This window comes from Neodiprion pinetum, chromosome 3, assembly GCF_021155775.2.
Source record: "Neodiprion pinetum isolate iyNeoPine1 chromosome 3, iyNeoPine1.2, whole genome shotgun sequence".
In the NCBI taxonomy this organism is placed as follows: domain Eukaryota; kingdom Metazoa; phylum Arthropoda; class Insecta; order Hymenoptera; family Diprionidae; genus Neodiprion; species Neodiprion pinetum.
This window is the reverse complement of record NC_060234.1, coordinates 18,058,353-18,074,828: the sequence shown is the minus strand read 5'-3', so window position 1 is coordinate 18,074,828 and position 16,476 is coordinate 18,058,353. Positions and strand designations below refer to the sequence as shown.

At 38.6% G+C, this 16,476-nt stretch overlaps 1 long non-coding RNA gene across 2 annotated transcripts; it reads left to right on the top strand.

Annotated features, from left to right (window-relative positions):
- The first annotated feature begins 4,821 nt into the window (after nt 1-4,821).
- On the top strand, nt 4,822-15,980 carry LOC138190666 (uncharacterized). Of its 2 annotated transcripts, none has more exons than XR_011176688.1 (3): nt 4,822-5,032; nt 5,964-6,805; nt 13,800-15,980. It is a non-coding gene; the product is annotated as an uncharacterized lncRNA (long non-coding RNA). The 2 variants fall into 2 exon arrangements; XR_011176687.1 differs by lacking the exon at nt 4,822-5,032 and adding an exon at nt 5,040-5,754.
- The last annotated feature ends 496 nt before the right edge of the window (nt 15,981-16,476 follow it).

The window sequence follows — 16,476 nt, the reverse complement described above, 5'->3', positions numbered from 1 at the left end:
GAGGCGCCTCCGGAGATTCATCGTCAGTCGCTCAATTTTTGATATTTTGCAATGAAAATTTAGGGAAATATTGTTCAGATGTTACATTATCATGTATGGATTGCCTGAATAAACTAACACCATCCGTATTGCCAAAAAAAAATCTTAAAAACATGCTTTTTTTTCACCGAATTAACCTTACCCCCCCCTTAACTTCGATTTATTTTATAAGTTTAATATTTCAAGTCACAAAACGGAGTTACACAGTGTAAGATCTTAAACTTAATATGACAAAATGGAGCTGAAAGCTCGCTGGACTTTTGGGCAGAGTAACGTTGTATGAAAAGTTTAAATGCAAAAGACAAAAGGATTTTACCGCGAGACTGTACCGGAACAAGATGACGAATCTGGTGGTAGAAACCAAGAGGATGATCGAGCGATCGGTGGCCGTTTTTATAGGGGTCGATCGTTGCGCAGAACGATCCCCCTCTTTAGATTTTTTGTCACCTTTGCGCACCTCCCCCTTTTTCTAGGAATTCTAATCAGGACACGACATCTTCGCCGCATGCACGCCTGTGATCTTAGTTCATTAGCTATTACTGTATTGTAAGTTTTTACATATGGTATAACGCTGCACTGGTGCGGTGGTGTAGGTGCGGGGACTTTGTTCTGTAATTTTCCCTTCTGCGTGAGTTTCGTTGTTGAGGCGCAAGCCCCCCTTGGCCCCTCGGCTACTGAGCTTCTTCCTGTTTACTTCTTAATATTTTTACTATCTTGCTCGTTACAAAGTCCATATGTCATATTGGTTACCCGTCGTTTGTTAGTTTTATAGCGTGTATCTATATAAAATTACATATGTATTATAATCGATTACTGTCGGTATTCACCTGAAGTACAATAGCGATTGTTTATAAAACATAGTTGCTATTTGCTTAACATTATTAGAATCGCGCTGCTGCGAATATTCTTAGGTGTTTGTGTTATAACTATCTTAACAGATTTAGGGTATTTAATAATTTGATAATTCATAGCTTTAGAGCAGGTTTACATGTGTGCTTTTTGTATATAATTCTCTTCTGTAATTGTTAATTCTTATATTGATATAAATCGGCTTGGAAGCTTCTAGAACGTTTTCTTTATACTTGTTGGTTGCCTGTCATTGGGCGTTGCCACGTATGCATCTTTGAGTTTAGTGCGAGTTGATTTACCTTTGCTCGTTTCGCCGGTAAGTTTCCTAATGTATTCTCTAGGTGAAGCTCTGTATGGCTTCACATTGGAGATCTGCATTGCCTTCAAAACGTTGCGCGTGTTGCCTACAATACGGCGTTATGAAGGAAGGTATAGTTCATGCTGGATAATTAGTATTCACGGTTTTGAAGGTTTTGCAGTCTCTGGTTTTATGGGTTATTGCAGCAGTGCTATCTTTACATTATATTGGTTATACATTTATCTATGGTTTTACAGTCTTCTATACTCCAGGCTATATGGTAAAGCGTAAGTTGCTTATAGTATAGCTCTCAGCTTCGAATGCACAAATGGCATTGTCGAGTGCTATATGATAATTGGATATAATCGTGTTAGTTAATTATGGTGTTAATATGATAGTGATATATAATAACGTATAATAATATTATAGCTCTCTGTAGTGCCAAGATCTCGTAACATGGTTTTTAAGCCTTGGTTAGTTAATTTCATAGTTCTTTCCATCTAGGGATATTCCAAAAAGTTAGACAGTTGTTTTAATTCTTTATGGTTACCAGATTCTCGTACTTCGAGTTTGGTTAGTTGATAAAAGTAGCATGCAGTAATAATAGTCGATAAAACATACGGACGTTCCGGTCGGATGTTACACTACTGTCCCATGATACGGAAATGACACGCACGGAACGATCGCCGGCAAATTGCGATAGTTCCCTTTAGCGCTGAATTTGAAATGCGCTGTGATTGGGTGTCGGCACTTCTGGGCCTGTGCATTCCGTGTCATAGGACACCCGATGCTGACAGAGACGGAATCGTATTACTCACACAAGCATATGTATTGTTTACATGCTTACGTTAGGCTGCAAATAAGAGGTTATGAATATGAATATTCTTGAATTATAGGTTAGAAATTGGGTAATATTAGGTCAAACGTGACGAGAGTTTTAATTATTTCCACTTCAACACAACTACAACGAAAAATTAAATAAATGAATTTCGTATTCTGAAGAATTTTATACTTACAGGACCTGACGAATTCATTTTTGTCTTTTGTTACGCACCCACACACACACAGATACAGATGACAGCACAAGCTGAGAAGCCACGACACAGCCTCTCGCCGCTGTCATCCGTATAAACTCAGATCTCGTACTCTCGCACCTCTCGTTCTGGTTTCTCAGCTTCTGTTATCTGCTTCGCCAGCCATAGACACATACAACACGATTAGAAATGAAACAAAAGTCAAAAAAATAAAGTTAGCCACGGTGCATGAATCAATGAACATTACTATACGTACACTTGGGGATATTGAATCTGAGACAGTGTTCCCAACCTTGACAGACTAAATTATGGTATCAGGGCCGTAAAATTATGGTACTAACAAGAAATTTATCGTACTTTTGTTTACTTTCAATAAAAACCACAAAAAACTTCCATTTATGCATTTTTTTGCCATGAATATCAATAAATCGGACTATAAAGTTTATTTACGTTACAGGTTGAAAGACTATCTGTCATTACTAAGATAATATTTAGGGAGGTATGTTCTCCTCCAGATGGCGTGGTAGGTACCATCTTGGCTATCACCCTCTGGGGGCATGTGCCACAAGTAAGGGACCGGGATCCCGGTCCTGCTTGAACAGATCTCCCACAATATTACCTTATCATTACTCCGTTTCTCGCTAGTATCGCTGCAATTGTAAAATGAACGTCTACTCTCTCTCTTTCTTTTTCAACTTATACCATACATTTTTTTACAATTTGCATATGTTGTTTTCATTTGGTCTTACGAAAATTATCGTAGATTTGCATTATATTGTATAAGCGTTATGCTACATTGTACGTACACCAGAATTATGCTACATCTACGACAATTATGGTACAGTTGGTAACGTTGATCTGAGACGGTTTAATTTCTACACAAGACAGTTATATTGGCGACACAGAGAAACCTACAGCGCCATAGTCGGCTGAGCGCGAAACAAACTCAATCTTGATAAACATAACATAACCCATGACCGTCGAATCTAACCTTAAAATACCGCGGGGATCAGCCTCCTGACACTCACCACTGCTCGCGTTTTGTCCCCGTTTTTGGAGTTTACTCCTTAAGAAACGATTTGAGTTGTAGGGCCCGGTACGGAAATTATATGAGGAGTAAAATCAAGTGTAACTCGAAAACTTGAGGCGTTATAGAAAGAGACAAACATATATATTGAACGTGCAAAAGAATGAGATGAAATACATTACACAGCGTATCCTATACTTGGGGTCTCCTCTTTGTGCGGTGCTTCGTAGTCTCACTGTATAGTTCATTACCTCTGGTCTGAGAGGTGAATGTGTACGTATGTTTGTACGTGTGTTTGTGTGCATGCGTATGAATCTATAAGACGTGACGTTATCACGTCAAAATATTTGAAAATATGGAAAAAATTGATTTAGATGATAATGAAGAAGAATCCGAAAAACACATGGATGCGGTTAATTGGTAAGCTTATCGTTTACATTTATGAATAATATACATTTCAAATACGAACAATCAGATCTTACATTTGGTGTTTTTATTATTTTTGATTAATTGATTTAATATATTTTATATTTATATGTATATTAATTTCATTACGTATATTAACCCTTAGCGGCACACATTTTTTCTTACTTACTATCGACTTGAATTTTGTACTCAAGGGTTTCTGGGGTCGCTGATTACGAATCTGCACTCAAAATTTGAAAATTCGAGATAGCGGATTCAATATGGCGGACCAAACGTGCAAAAACTCGTTTGACGAGAGCGAAAGTTGGTACACGGGGGTTTTCAAGGTCGCTGATTACGAATCCGCACTCAAAAGTTGGAAATTCACGATGGCGGATCCAATATGGCGGACCAAAACGCAAAAAGTTGTTTGACAAGAGCGAAAATTGGCACCCGGGGGTTTTCAGGGTCGCTGATTACGAATCCGCACTCAAAAGTTGGAAATTCAAAATGGCGGATCCAATATGGCGGATCAAAACGTAAAAAGTCGTGTGACAAGAGCGAAAGTTGGTACTCGGGGGTTTTCGGGGTCGCTAATTACGAATCTGTACTCAAAAGTTGGGACTTGAAAGTTTTCGGAGTCGCCAATTACGAATCCGCAGTCAAAAGTTAAAAATTCAAGATGGCGGATCCAATATGGCGGACCGAAAATGTAAAATGTCGTTTACCGGGAACGAAAGTTGGTACTCAGGGCTTTTTGCGGTCACTTATTACGAATATGCACTCAAAATTTGGAAATTTTTGAAGTAATATAAATAATCTGAATAATTATAGATATATGTTTGTTTCTCTTATCATTTTGGAAGATGCGTTCATTTACCCTCTTTTTCTATTCGATATATATCATAATTATCGTTCGTAAGGAGTAAACTCCAGTCGTGCGTCGGAGCTGACACACACACTTTTTTTTTAGTTCCTCTACGTGGCGCTAGTAGACTTCTGACACGCTCGCTGCCCTCGCTGACCGCGCGCAAGATTGTCAGACAACTACTAGCGCCACTAGTGGTGGAGATTGGCGGCAGAATCGAGGGACATTTTGCGAACCACTTTTAGTAGCGTGTGTCAGGGGGCTGCTTCCGAGTAACACAGTCTTCGTAATGGTAAGCCCAAGTCAACACTTAGCCTGTGTGTACTTACCGAGTTACAGCGTTACCGACTTGTCGGCCATACAAGAAATTAATAATGAGAATAAGATTCTTCCAAAATTTTTAGCAAAAACGTGATTTAATTAAAGTATAGGTACCCGGGAAAAGAATGTATACGTGGATCATGAATAATAATATAATAGATCAGATGTCATAATGATGCAGAGACCAAAAAGTAAATATTCATATGCGATCCACATATAATATTGTTACAAAGGGTGAAATCACCCGTTTTGCCCCCTCTTTAATGATCTAGTAGTCATCATAGGTAAAAGACGTTTATAAACCTCTTATGTCTTTAAAAAGAATAAGGTTGCTGCGTTAACCAACATTATTGTAAAAACAGTCTTGTTTCAGACTTTAAACGAGAAACAAATATTACGCAATTGAAGCATTTTCATAACATTTTATTCACGCTCTTGATTTTTGACTTGATAATTAAACTCGCGGATCCATATTTATTTCCGTAACGTCAAAGAACGTTACAATATTAATATATGTGATGTCAAAAAAATTTGAGAGCCACTATTAACATATTGTAACGATTTAGGCGTTACGTTAATAAATTATGGATCCGCGAGTTTACTTATTATCAAATCAAAGGCGTGAACAAAAATATCGTGATAAATGCTTTTAATGCAAATACGTGTTTCTTGTTTAAAGTCTGAAACAAGACTGTTTTTACAATAATATCGGTTGGCGCAGCAACCTTATTCTTTTTAAAGACATAAGAGGTTTATAAACGTCTTTTATCTATGCTGACTACTAGATCATTAAAGAGGGGCAAAGGGGTGATTTCACCCTTTGTAACACTACTCCCCCCCGAGGAAAAGAGTCGTCCCGACTCGGGAAAAGATAAAACAATTATAAAAGTATTCTAGTAGTCAGTGCTCAAAGGTGAGTTGGAGCTGTGGCTCTAAAAATTTAAGAACTCCCTTTTTTACTATCTGGCATTTGCCCACAGTCTCAAGGTAAACCACAGAAAACCTTGAGCAGGTAGTCGAGTGTTAAATAATCTCAAAAATTTATGTGCCATGTTTTATAAAGGTTAGTGTTATTAAGTGTTATGTGGCTTCATGAATACAAAGTTTTCCGCAACGGCCCAGATTGACGTCGGGAAGAAATTCGATTTTCTTCATGAAGGATCCCTCCGAAACAGGTTCGGATGAAAACACCGAAACGGGAACCGACAATTCCAGGTCCAAATAAGACGAAAACAGACTTCTCTTCATATAAAATAAGGAAATCGTGGGGTGACTTCTTTAGAAATAGTTCACCCTAGAGTTTTGGAAGGACAAATGTGAGCGATGGTATAACAATTCAAATTCACTAAGTGAATTTGGGAGAATACTTGAATAAAATAAATTGAATATGTATTCAAAAGAAAAGAAACGATCTTATCTGAATTATTTCTGCGTCCTTCTTCAAAATAAAACCACCAGTCATCCTCAGGAATCGGGGAAGATTGGAAGGAAAGGGCTGTGTCAAATAACCTGAAAAAGTGCTCACAAAAACTGACACTTAAGGTTAATAAAATGTGAAAATCAAGCAATCGCTCATCGACCTCGAAAAATAATCGTGGCTCATTTCACATTATTCCTTAAACCAAAGCCTATCCGACACAAAACTCGATTCCAGAGAAGAAGTTTCTAGAAAGAAACAACCGAAGAAAACAAATTTCAAATTGATTAGCAACGCAGAAATAACAAATCATTATAAGAAAAGTAGTCGTTAAAGACAGACAAGACATGGATGCAAAAGAACATACTTCGACGAATGCAGCTATGATGATAAAAGTATTCTCTCTCGAAAATTCGGACGAATTAAGCGAAATGGAAAGGTCTAACTATTTTAACTCTCTTTGGAGAGAGATGTCTTGCGGCCAGCTGAATGCCGTTTCCGAAAAAGGAAGAAGCGGCTTGCTATGCCTAAGCTGCTTTGAGTCACAGTGAGTACATCATATCGAATAACACAAATAAATTATAAGAAAATAATTTTTTGTTTCAATCATTTTTTTTTAGTTCTAAACCCGAATTTCTTCTTCAAGAAGTCTCTCTCCATCTGACTTTTTTCAAAGAAAAAGTGCTTTGTCGCTCTTGCAAACAGAGTCTATTCGATATAGTAAAGAAAACGGAAGGGTGCGAGGGATGCGATAATGTCAAAGAAGAAATTAAGAAGATTTTAAATATTAGTCGCCTTTTCCCATTAATGTAGTTCAATGTAGTTTTTTTTTTTTTTTTTTTTTTTTTTTAAACCAAATTTTTTTCTAAGAATAAAATTCTTTCAATATTAAATTCAAAGGTTTAACTTTGTCCGTGTATCATTGCAAGACAAAAATTAGAATAAACTTGGTCGGCTGTGGATTCTGCATTGATAACCAAAACAGGAGCCGATAAAGAAGAAAAGGTTTGTTTCACTAGCCAATCTTCATGAACCTCATGGATAGTTCTGAGTAGCTCTAAAGAAATACTCGATTCTTCCTCACGAGAACGGGAACTAACTCGAGCAAAAGAAGTTTCTGGGGAAACTCGCAAATAAACAATCAAATCTACTCTGAGCTCAGACGAGCGAATGAGAAGATCAAAATTTTTTGTCAATAAATGAGATTCGAAGTCGCGAAAATTACCTAACCTTCGACGAGCTTCTACAAAACAATTGCTACTGTATATCGATCTTTCCATCACCTTTACAGGCAATGAAGTCGTCTGCAGATGTCTATCTAACATAACCATTTGAGCGAAATGCTGAAAATAATAGCAATAACGATCTGGGTTCTGATACATCAAATCTAAAAGATTAATTCCAGCTACATTTCGATATTCTTCAAGAGGTTTTAAAAGTGTACAGACCTGGCGATCTGCTAAAAACCTCTTGGTGAAAGTTGTTTTTCCGCATCCGATATTTCCTTCTATAATAATCGTAAGCGGTCGAGTTTTACTCAAATGAATTCCGAAAGGTAAATTCTTCTCCCAATCGATAATCGACTGTAAAGAAGGTCAAGTCGATCACAGTCGTCAAGGGTGTTCGGTTGAAGATCTAACCTCGAAGGATGTCCCTGGTCTTGGAGAGACTGTTCCAGGTTGATCCTCTTCAAAAGGAGCAAGACGATCCAAGTGAACCACTTTCTGACGCGAATGAGGAGATCTTCGGATTCTATAAACAACATCATTTATCCGGTTAACCACTAAGTAAGGGCCTTCCCAATTTCTTTGTAGCTTTGGACATCGTCCTTTCTGTCTTCGAGGTTGAAAAAGCCAAACAGAATCTCCAGGATTAAATTTTAAATCTCTGGCTCGAATATCATAACGAGTTTTTAATTTATCTGAAGCCATAGAAATTCTATTCCTAGCAAAGTGATGAATTTCTTCTAAACGTTGTTGTAATAAAAAGGCATAATCTGTTTGATGCTGTCTTTGCACAGGAACAGGGCCTTTTTCCAAATCTGACGGAAGTCGAAGATTTCTTCCAGTAAGCATGAGGGCTGGCGTCTGCTTCGTCGTCTCATGAATCGCAGATCTGTAAGATAAAAGGAAGAAAGGGATCCAGGAGTCCCAGTCTCTCTGATTCTGTTCTACGAAGGACGACAAATATTGTAGCAAAGTCCGATTCAGACGCTCTATCATGCCGTCAGATTGCGGATGCAAAGGAGTTGTACGAGTTTTCCTAACCCCTAAAATCTGAGTAACCTCTTTCATTAAGGTTGACTCAAAATTTCGGCCTTGATCAGTATGAAGTTCTAGAGGAACTCCGTGTCTACAAATAAATTCTTTAACGAATGCCTGTGCTACAGTAGAGGCTTCTTGATCAGCGAGAGGAACCACTTCAGGCCATTTAGTAAAATAATCAGCAATAACCAAAGCATATTTATTTCCAGAATGGGTTATCGGGAGAGGTCCAAGAATATCCATCGCTATTCTTTCAAGTGGAGCTCCCACGTTGTAAATTTGAAGAGAGCTTTGTCCTTTCGCTCGAGGTCCTTTCTTTGCCGTGCAGATTCGACATCTTCGACACCAATCTTCAACGTCCATCCGGCAACGGGGCCAAAAGTAGAAGTTGCGAATTCTGCCCAGAGTTTTATTCGAAGCGAAATGTCCTCCTGCGGGAGAATCATGATAAAGAGCAAGAATCTCTGGAACTCGAGACCTGGCAACCAAAAGTTGCCACCTAATTTCTTTCAAGTCTGCAGACTCCCATTTCCGGTATAAAATTCCATCAATTAAAAGAATAGAGTCCCATTGAGCCCAATAAATTTTCAAATCTGGCTCGGCTAAAGATATATCCTGCCAGTCTGGGCGAGTTTCTGCTTCTTTCCAAGACTTCACTTGATTCAAAGTGTCGTCCTCTTGTTGTGATTTTCTCCATTCTTCCTGGTTATTTTTGAAAGAAATCTTCCGTATTATAAGAGAGGGGTCACGATTTTTCTCTAATCGTGCACACTGTTTACACTCTGGCATTTCCTCGCAGGGTCTACGAGAGAGAGCATCGGCGTTTCCATGATGAATTCCGGCTCGATGACGAATATCAAAATCGTACTGACCGAGCCTTTCTAACCATCTAGCTACCTGACCTTCGGGAGATTTGAACGAAAGTAGCCACCTGAGAGAAGCATGATCTGTACGTATAAAAAATCTCCTGCCGTACAAATAATGGTGAAAATGTACTACGGTCTTAACAACAGCTAAAAGCTCTCTACGAGTGACACAATAATTCCTCTCGGTTTTACTCAAAACTCTGCTGAAATAGCTTATCACTCTCTCTTGACCTCCCTGAATTTGTGACAGAACCCCGCCTATTCCTGAAAGAGATGCATCCGTATCTAAAATAAAAGGAATTTCGACCTCTGGATAAGCTAAAATCGGCGAAGAAATAAGATTTTCCTTCAATTTCTTGAAAGCCTCTTCGCATTCCGGGGTCCAGTCAAAAGGAATCTTGATTCCGGTCAAATGATGGAGAGGTTTAGCTATACTAGCGAAACCTTTTACAAATCTTCTGTAATACGTACAAAGGCCTAAAAAGCTCTGAATTTGTTCTTTATTCTTAGGTGTCGGCCAAGAAGAAACCTTCTCTATTTTGGATGGGTCGGTCTTCACACCTTGTGCTGAAACGATATGTCCGAGGAAGCCTACTTCTTTCTGGAACAGATGGCATTTTTTCGGGCTCATTTTCAGACCTGCTTGCTTCAGCCTAGCGAAAACTTGTCTGAGATTTTGAACTTCTTCTTCAAAGTTCTTGCCAAAAACGATTATATCGTCTAAATAAACGAGGCATATTTTGCCCGTGAGCCCATGGAGAACAGCCTCCATCATTCGTTCAAAGGTAGCCGGGGCATTACTCAAACCAAACGGCATAACCTTGAACTGCCATAATCCTCCTAAACCCGTAACAAAAGCTGTTTTTTCTTTATCTAGAGGATCCATTTCGACCTGCCAATATCCGCTCTGAAGATCTATGGTGCTGAACCAAGTTGCACCAGCTATCAGGTCGAGGGTCTCGTCGATTCTGGGTAGAGGGTAAGAATCTTTCTTCGTTATATCGTTCAGCTTCCTGTAATCGATACAAAATCGTTTGGATCCGTCCTTTTTGTTAACAAGGACGATTGGTGAAGCCCAGGGACTAGACGATGGCTCAATCACATCGTTCGCTAACATGTCTTCCACAAGCTTCTTCACCTCTTCTCGGGCGTTGAGAGCGAGTCTTCGAGGAGCTTGTTTAATTGGTGAACTCTCTCCGACGTCGATCTTGTGCTTGACAGAAGTACATCGGCCCTTATCACCACTATCTTTGGCAAAAGAATCTTTAAATTCTAGCAAAAGAGATTTAAACGATTCTTCCTGAGCTGAATTTAACGAAATCGAAGATTTCTCAACAAGGCTCCGTAAATGAAGAGGAAAATGTTGTTGCAAATCATCTTCCGACAGTTCTATTTCTCGAATTCTAGGAGGAGTCCAATAAATTCCATTCCTATTTGTACAAAGAGTTATTTCGCGATTGTTTGAAGCTAGTGAATTTCTCTTAGTCGAGATAACACAGTTATGAGCTGTAAGAAAGTCTATTCCCAAAATACCTTCATCCTCTATATCTGCTATAAAAACCTTATGTGGAGAGTCGATACACCCAAAAAGGTTAATTTGGACAGTAGCCTGTCTCAAAACCGGGGTCGTCTCTCCAGTGGCTGTTCGCAGAGAAAAAGAGGGAACAATCTGGTCATCGGATTTAAAGAGATCCGATCGAACTACGGTTACTTCCGCGCCCGTGTCTATTACCCACAGACAATCGACGCCATTAACAGTACCACGCGCGTAAAGACCAGACTGTCGCAGACTTCTAATTAAAAACTGTTCTCTAAGAGGGCTTTCACTACCAACAATCTGCGATGATTTCCGCCCTGACAAATCATCTGAAACTAGTTTTTTGAGTGAGTTCCTGTTGAAGAACTCGATTGAGGATCTGCTTCCCCTTTTTCTATATTTTTCTTACGCCAATTATAAGAATTTGGATTCGAGCCTTGCATCGGCTTTCCACTAATTTTTTTCATTAAAAAACAATGATTGGCGTCGTGGCCTGTTTTTTTACAAAATATACAAGTCAAGCTAGTTTGACTTGTCACAACCACGTTTTTATTTATACGCTCGTTTCGACGGTTTTGAAAAGAACCTCGATTTCTTGATTTAAAATTGTTACCGTTATTTCTATTTTTATAATTTTGAGGTTTTGGCTCCTCCGAGTATTCAAAACTCTGTCTTCCTGAGGTGTTTTCAGACACCTCAATCCGACGAAGTTTGCTTAACCCAAAATATTGCTTTCTCATTGCCTCCACCTCGAGGGCTTTGGCGGTTGCCTCCCGCAGAGAAGTGAGGCCCGACGTTCCAACGGCCATTTTAATTTCCGGATCATTAATCGCATTCAAAAAAGCTTGCGTTGCTAATAAGTTACGAGACGGCTCGTGATCCGGCAAAGCTATACGAGAAAGCCGTTCAATGTCCTGACTAAGAGACGCAAGGTCTTCGTCTCGTCCTTGTCTTCTCGTCTGTAATTGTGCTGTGTACAGTTTTGTTAAGTGGTCATTTCCGTACCTCAACTTTAATGCAGAACTAAGTTTTTCATAATCAGAGATTTCTTCCTCAGACAACGCCGTTAAAACGTTCAAAGCCGGCGTTCGAAGACAGGAGGCAAGACTGTGGGCCCTCATGGCGGAGTCCCACTGATTATGTTTAGCAATTGTATTAAACTGGCGTTCATAATCTGCCCATGGTATTTTTCCGTCAAAAATTGGCGGTTTTAAAGGATAAAGAGGCTTCTCATTAATCTGAGAAGCAACCTCAGGAAATCCTGAATTATTTAATTGATTAAAATGAGAATATTGAGGTCGAACTTGAGGCAAAGACTCGGAAAAACCAACCTCATTATTAACCGTTACTCTACCAATTGGGGATTCAACTACTCCCCTAGTAAAAGGCACAGACCTTAAGTCTCGTACATCCTGGAACTGTCCTGGATGTCGGACCTGTCGAACAGCGGGAACGGGAACAGGAGAAGGAACAGGAGAGGGAAGCGGCGTAATGACTCCGGAACCTCGTGGAGTGACAGCCGGTTCTCCTGAGCCATTCACCTGATGAACAGTCTGAAGAGCTGCCACAGTCGTCCGGAACAGTTCGTGTAGACTAGTTTCGGATCGTTCTTGTGCCTCTCGATCAAGCCTGCGCTGTTCCAGCTGTTGTTCCTGTTCTCTTTTTCGCTGTTCCAACTGTTGTTCTTGTTCTCTTTTTCGCTGTTCCAACTGTTGTTCTTGTTCTCTTTTTCGCTGTTCTTGTTGATCAAGAAGCAGCTGAAGAAGTTGCTGTTGTTGGCGCTCAGCAGCCTCTTGCTGTTGAGACATGATCTTCAGCAGATCAATTTGAGAGATTGTCGAAGGAATTGGAAGAGGGTCCACTGAAGGCGATGGAATTGTTTCAGGGACCCGCGGATTCTCCATAACAAAAGGTTCTTCTCCGCTACTTTCTCTTCTTCGTGAGCGCGTCAAACGACTGCTACTCATAATTAAAGTTCGCGCACTGAGTTGATTCAATTAATAAGAACTCAAGATCCCGCTTCTGACACCAATTGTAACGATTTAGGCGTTACGTTAATAAATTATGGATCCGCGAGTTTACTTATTATCAAATCAAAGGCGTGAACAAAAATATCGTGATAAATGCTTTTAATGCAAATACGTGTTTCTTGTTTAAAGTCTGAAACAAGACTGTTTTTACAATAATATCGGTTGGCGCAGCAACCTTATTCTTTTTAAAGACATAAGAGGTTTATAAACGTCTTTTATCTATGCTGACTACTAGATCATTAAAGAGGGGCAAAGGGGTGATTTCACCCTTTGTAACAATATCATGGATGCGGTAATTTTGATTGAGATGAAATGAGATGCTCCGTATATGAGACAGTATTTAACGCAGTGTTCTGACTTAGAGGCCAAAAAAAGGTGATTGTCGGTGGTTTTATTTTAGATAAGGAAATAAAGAACGAAGCTTCTTAAAACTTCAGGTGTATTTTAACACATGTTTGAAAGGTTCGAGCAAAAATTTCGTCACCAAATTGTTGCAAAACGGCACCGTTATTAATTAACCCGTTGATTGAAGAATATACGAGTATCTTTAGTCAACGGCTGACCATTAAAGGGCCTCGCCGCTAGAGTCTGGAATCGGCCGGAAAGTTAGAGTGCGTATTACGTGTCTGAAATGTAAAAACTACAATTATTTTTAATTGCCACATCATTTAATTATCTATGTACTAAAACAACCCGAAAAAGAACTGTGATATTATATTAATTGTCGACCTCGAACGTAAAAAGTGACGATTTTTACAAAGAAAATTCTGAACGAAAATTAACATGATTATTTTATTACATGAGTATATGTCAATTCAAAATAATTTTAGTTTTTACATTTCAGACACGAATTACGCACTTCATCTTTCCTGCTACTTCGAGATTCCAGCGGCGAGGCGCTTCAATAGTAAGCTAATAACTTCGCCATTTTGTGACAATTGATGATAAAAAAAATTTCTTGTAGATTCCAAATGTGAGTTAAAATACACTCGAAGATTTACGAATCATCGTTGTTTCTCTGCCTATCAAGAAAAAAAAAATAAAATAGCCGACAATCACCTTTTCCCTTAAAAATTATCGTATTTATTGATATGTGTACTTTTTCCGATCTTTCGTTTGGCAGCACTTGAAGAACTCGGTTTTCACTTTGAACCGACATAGAAGTTATTTTTTCTCCATTATCTGATTTTATTATTGACCTTTCTTCATTGTTACATAAATATTTATGTATATAGTTATTGATTGCTTTCAGTTTTCAACCATTTGTATACAACAATAGTGCAAAATAAATCATTATAATCAACTATTTTCATGTAAACCAATAATAAAAAGCACCCAGGTACCGAAAGGCGGCTATGGCCCTCAGTTTTTGGTGAGTCACCGAGCTGTTTACTTTGTCAGTGGACACGAGAGGCCCATGTGTGTCTACGGAAGTATAAAAACGTGAATTTTTTTTTGTTTGTGTGCATTATTTGGGACTTCAAAAATAAGTACAAGTTTGATTTATAAATTATACTTATAAAAAAAATTGTACATATAAAAAAAATTGTTTTAAACATTTTTTTCAATTTATAAAATTAGAGACGCGATGGATAGAACAGAGGTAGTACGACAGCAAATGTTGCAAGAAGCGCCTGAGGAGGATTTGTTTGGTGCTTGCTCCTCAGACAACGACGAGGACTACATAATTTCGCAATTTTCGCTCGAAAAAATTGTACTTTTTCAATTATTCAAATAATTATACTTTTATAACAATTTCATAATGCTATATTTTTTTTCCTCATCTCCTATATGTCAAGTAACATATCGGGTATTATTACTTTCTTCAATTAATTTCATTAAAAGTTATGATTTTTTAAGTGAATTCGTGAATTTCTCGCATTTTGTTTCTATTTCCATTAATTAAATAACAATAATACAGATTGATTTTCATCCATAACCCAATGCATGCTCTCTTTCTATAGATCTCAAACTACTCTCTTGAATTTTTTCAGATTTTTTGAACAAGCCTATGTATGATAAAAAACGGTAGGACACCGAAGACCCGTGTGTGTCTAGGGAGGTGCGCAAATTATAGTGTGTCTACGGAGGGTTAAGGAGTAAACTCCAAAAACCCAACTAAATCGATCCACCAACACCATAACATATTATTGGTGATGTCTATCTGTGCCTCTTGAAAAACATGTTGCACCATTTCCTAGTTTGACCTGAGTACGGCGCATAGGATGACAACATGGTTAAACACTGACAGGCTATTCCCGCCAGATCGAGTGAACCTTACGCATGTGACGTACGCCGGTGTGAAATTCGCTAGTTTCCGGAATGGCCGAATTACCTGTGACTCGCACAATTTCTCCCTCGTATTTGTCGCACGGACAACAATCCCGTGCCCCTCTCTTCGTCCCCCTACAATGGCTAGCGGAGGAGAGACGCAAAGCACATGGCATACGATGTATGCATGTATATTACGTGTGTGCTGCGTCGCTTACACTGGTGTATATATCGTTACAAAGGGTGAAATCACCCGTTTTGCCCCCTTTTAATGATCTAGTAGTCATTTAAAACTCATTTAAAAAGAATAAGGTTGCTGTGTCAACCAACATTATTGTAAAAACAGTCTTGTTTCAGACTTAAAACGAGAAACACATATCTTGCAATTAAAGCTTTTTCACGACATTTTATTTACGCCTTTGATTTTGGCTTGGTAATCAAACTCACGGATCCATATTTATTTCCGTAACGGCTAAGATCGTTACAATATATATCAGTGGTCGCTTATGATCGCGCAATTTCTCTCTCGCACCGGTCGCGCGGACAACAATCTTGTGCCTCTCTGTCTCTCATTCGCGACAATTGGAAGAGCCGATGCACCCCCTTAGTTAAATTGGTGGATCGATCCATGCTTTGAAAAAGAAACACAAAATTAAGAAATCAGAGTTTTTCAATTTACAGTTTTTGTAGTAATTGTTAGTGGAGTAGTCAATATCGACGTGATGTAAAAAACGCTTTGTAGTGTGGTTTCACGATAAAAAAACCTGACGTCCAATAAATTTTCAATTGAAATATGATACTGAAATTTCGTATCTTTTTGATTCAGGTAACTGTAAATTACCCATATAAAGTCATCAAACTATAAGTCAATAGATGTAGATAGATGGGACTACAAACTTCTTACGTAATTGATAAGGTTTCCCGTTATTTGAGAAAAATTGATTGAACTGAAATTCGAAGTGTCTTTGATATTGATCATTGGACATTTGACTTCTATAACCAAGAAACGTGCATGACAACGTATTACTGACAATGAGATATTTGCAAATTTTGTGAACTATGCAGCAAAAATCTTTCATCGTAACTTTAGCTCTTCCTAGCTGAAACAACTCCCATTCTCTTCTCAAGGTACTTTAAATTCAAAAGATATATTTATGAACGTGTACTGAAGTTCACGGTGTAGCATATTTTTTTTTTTTTTTGAAGTGAAAACTTCTTTAGCGGCACTTGGCACTTTTTCAGATGGGTAC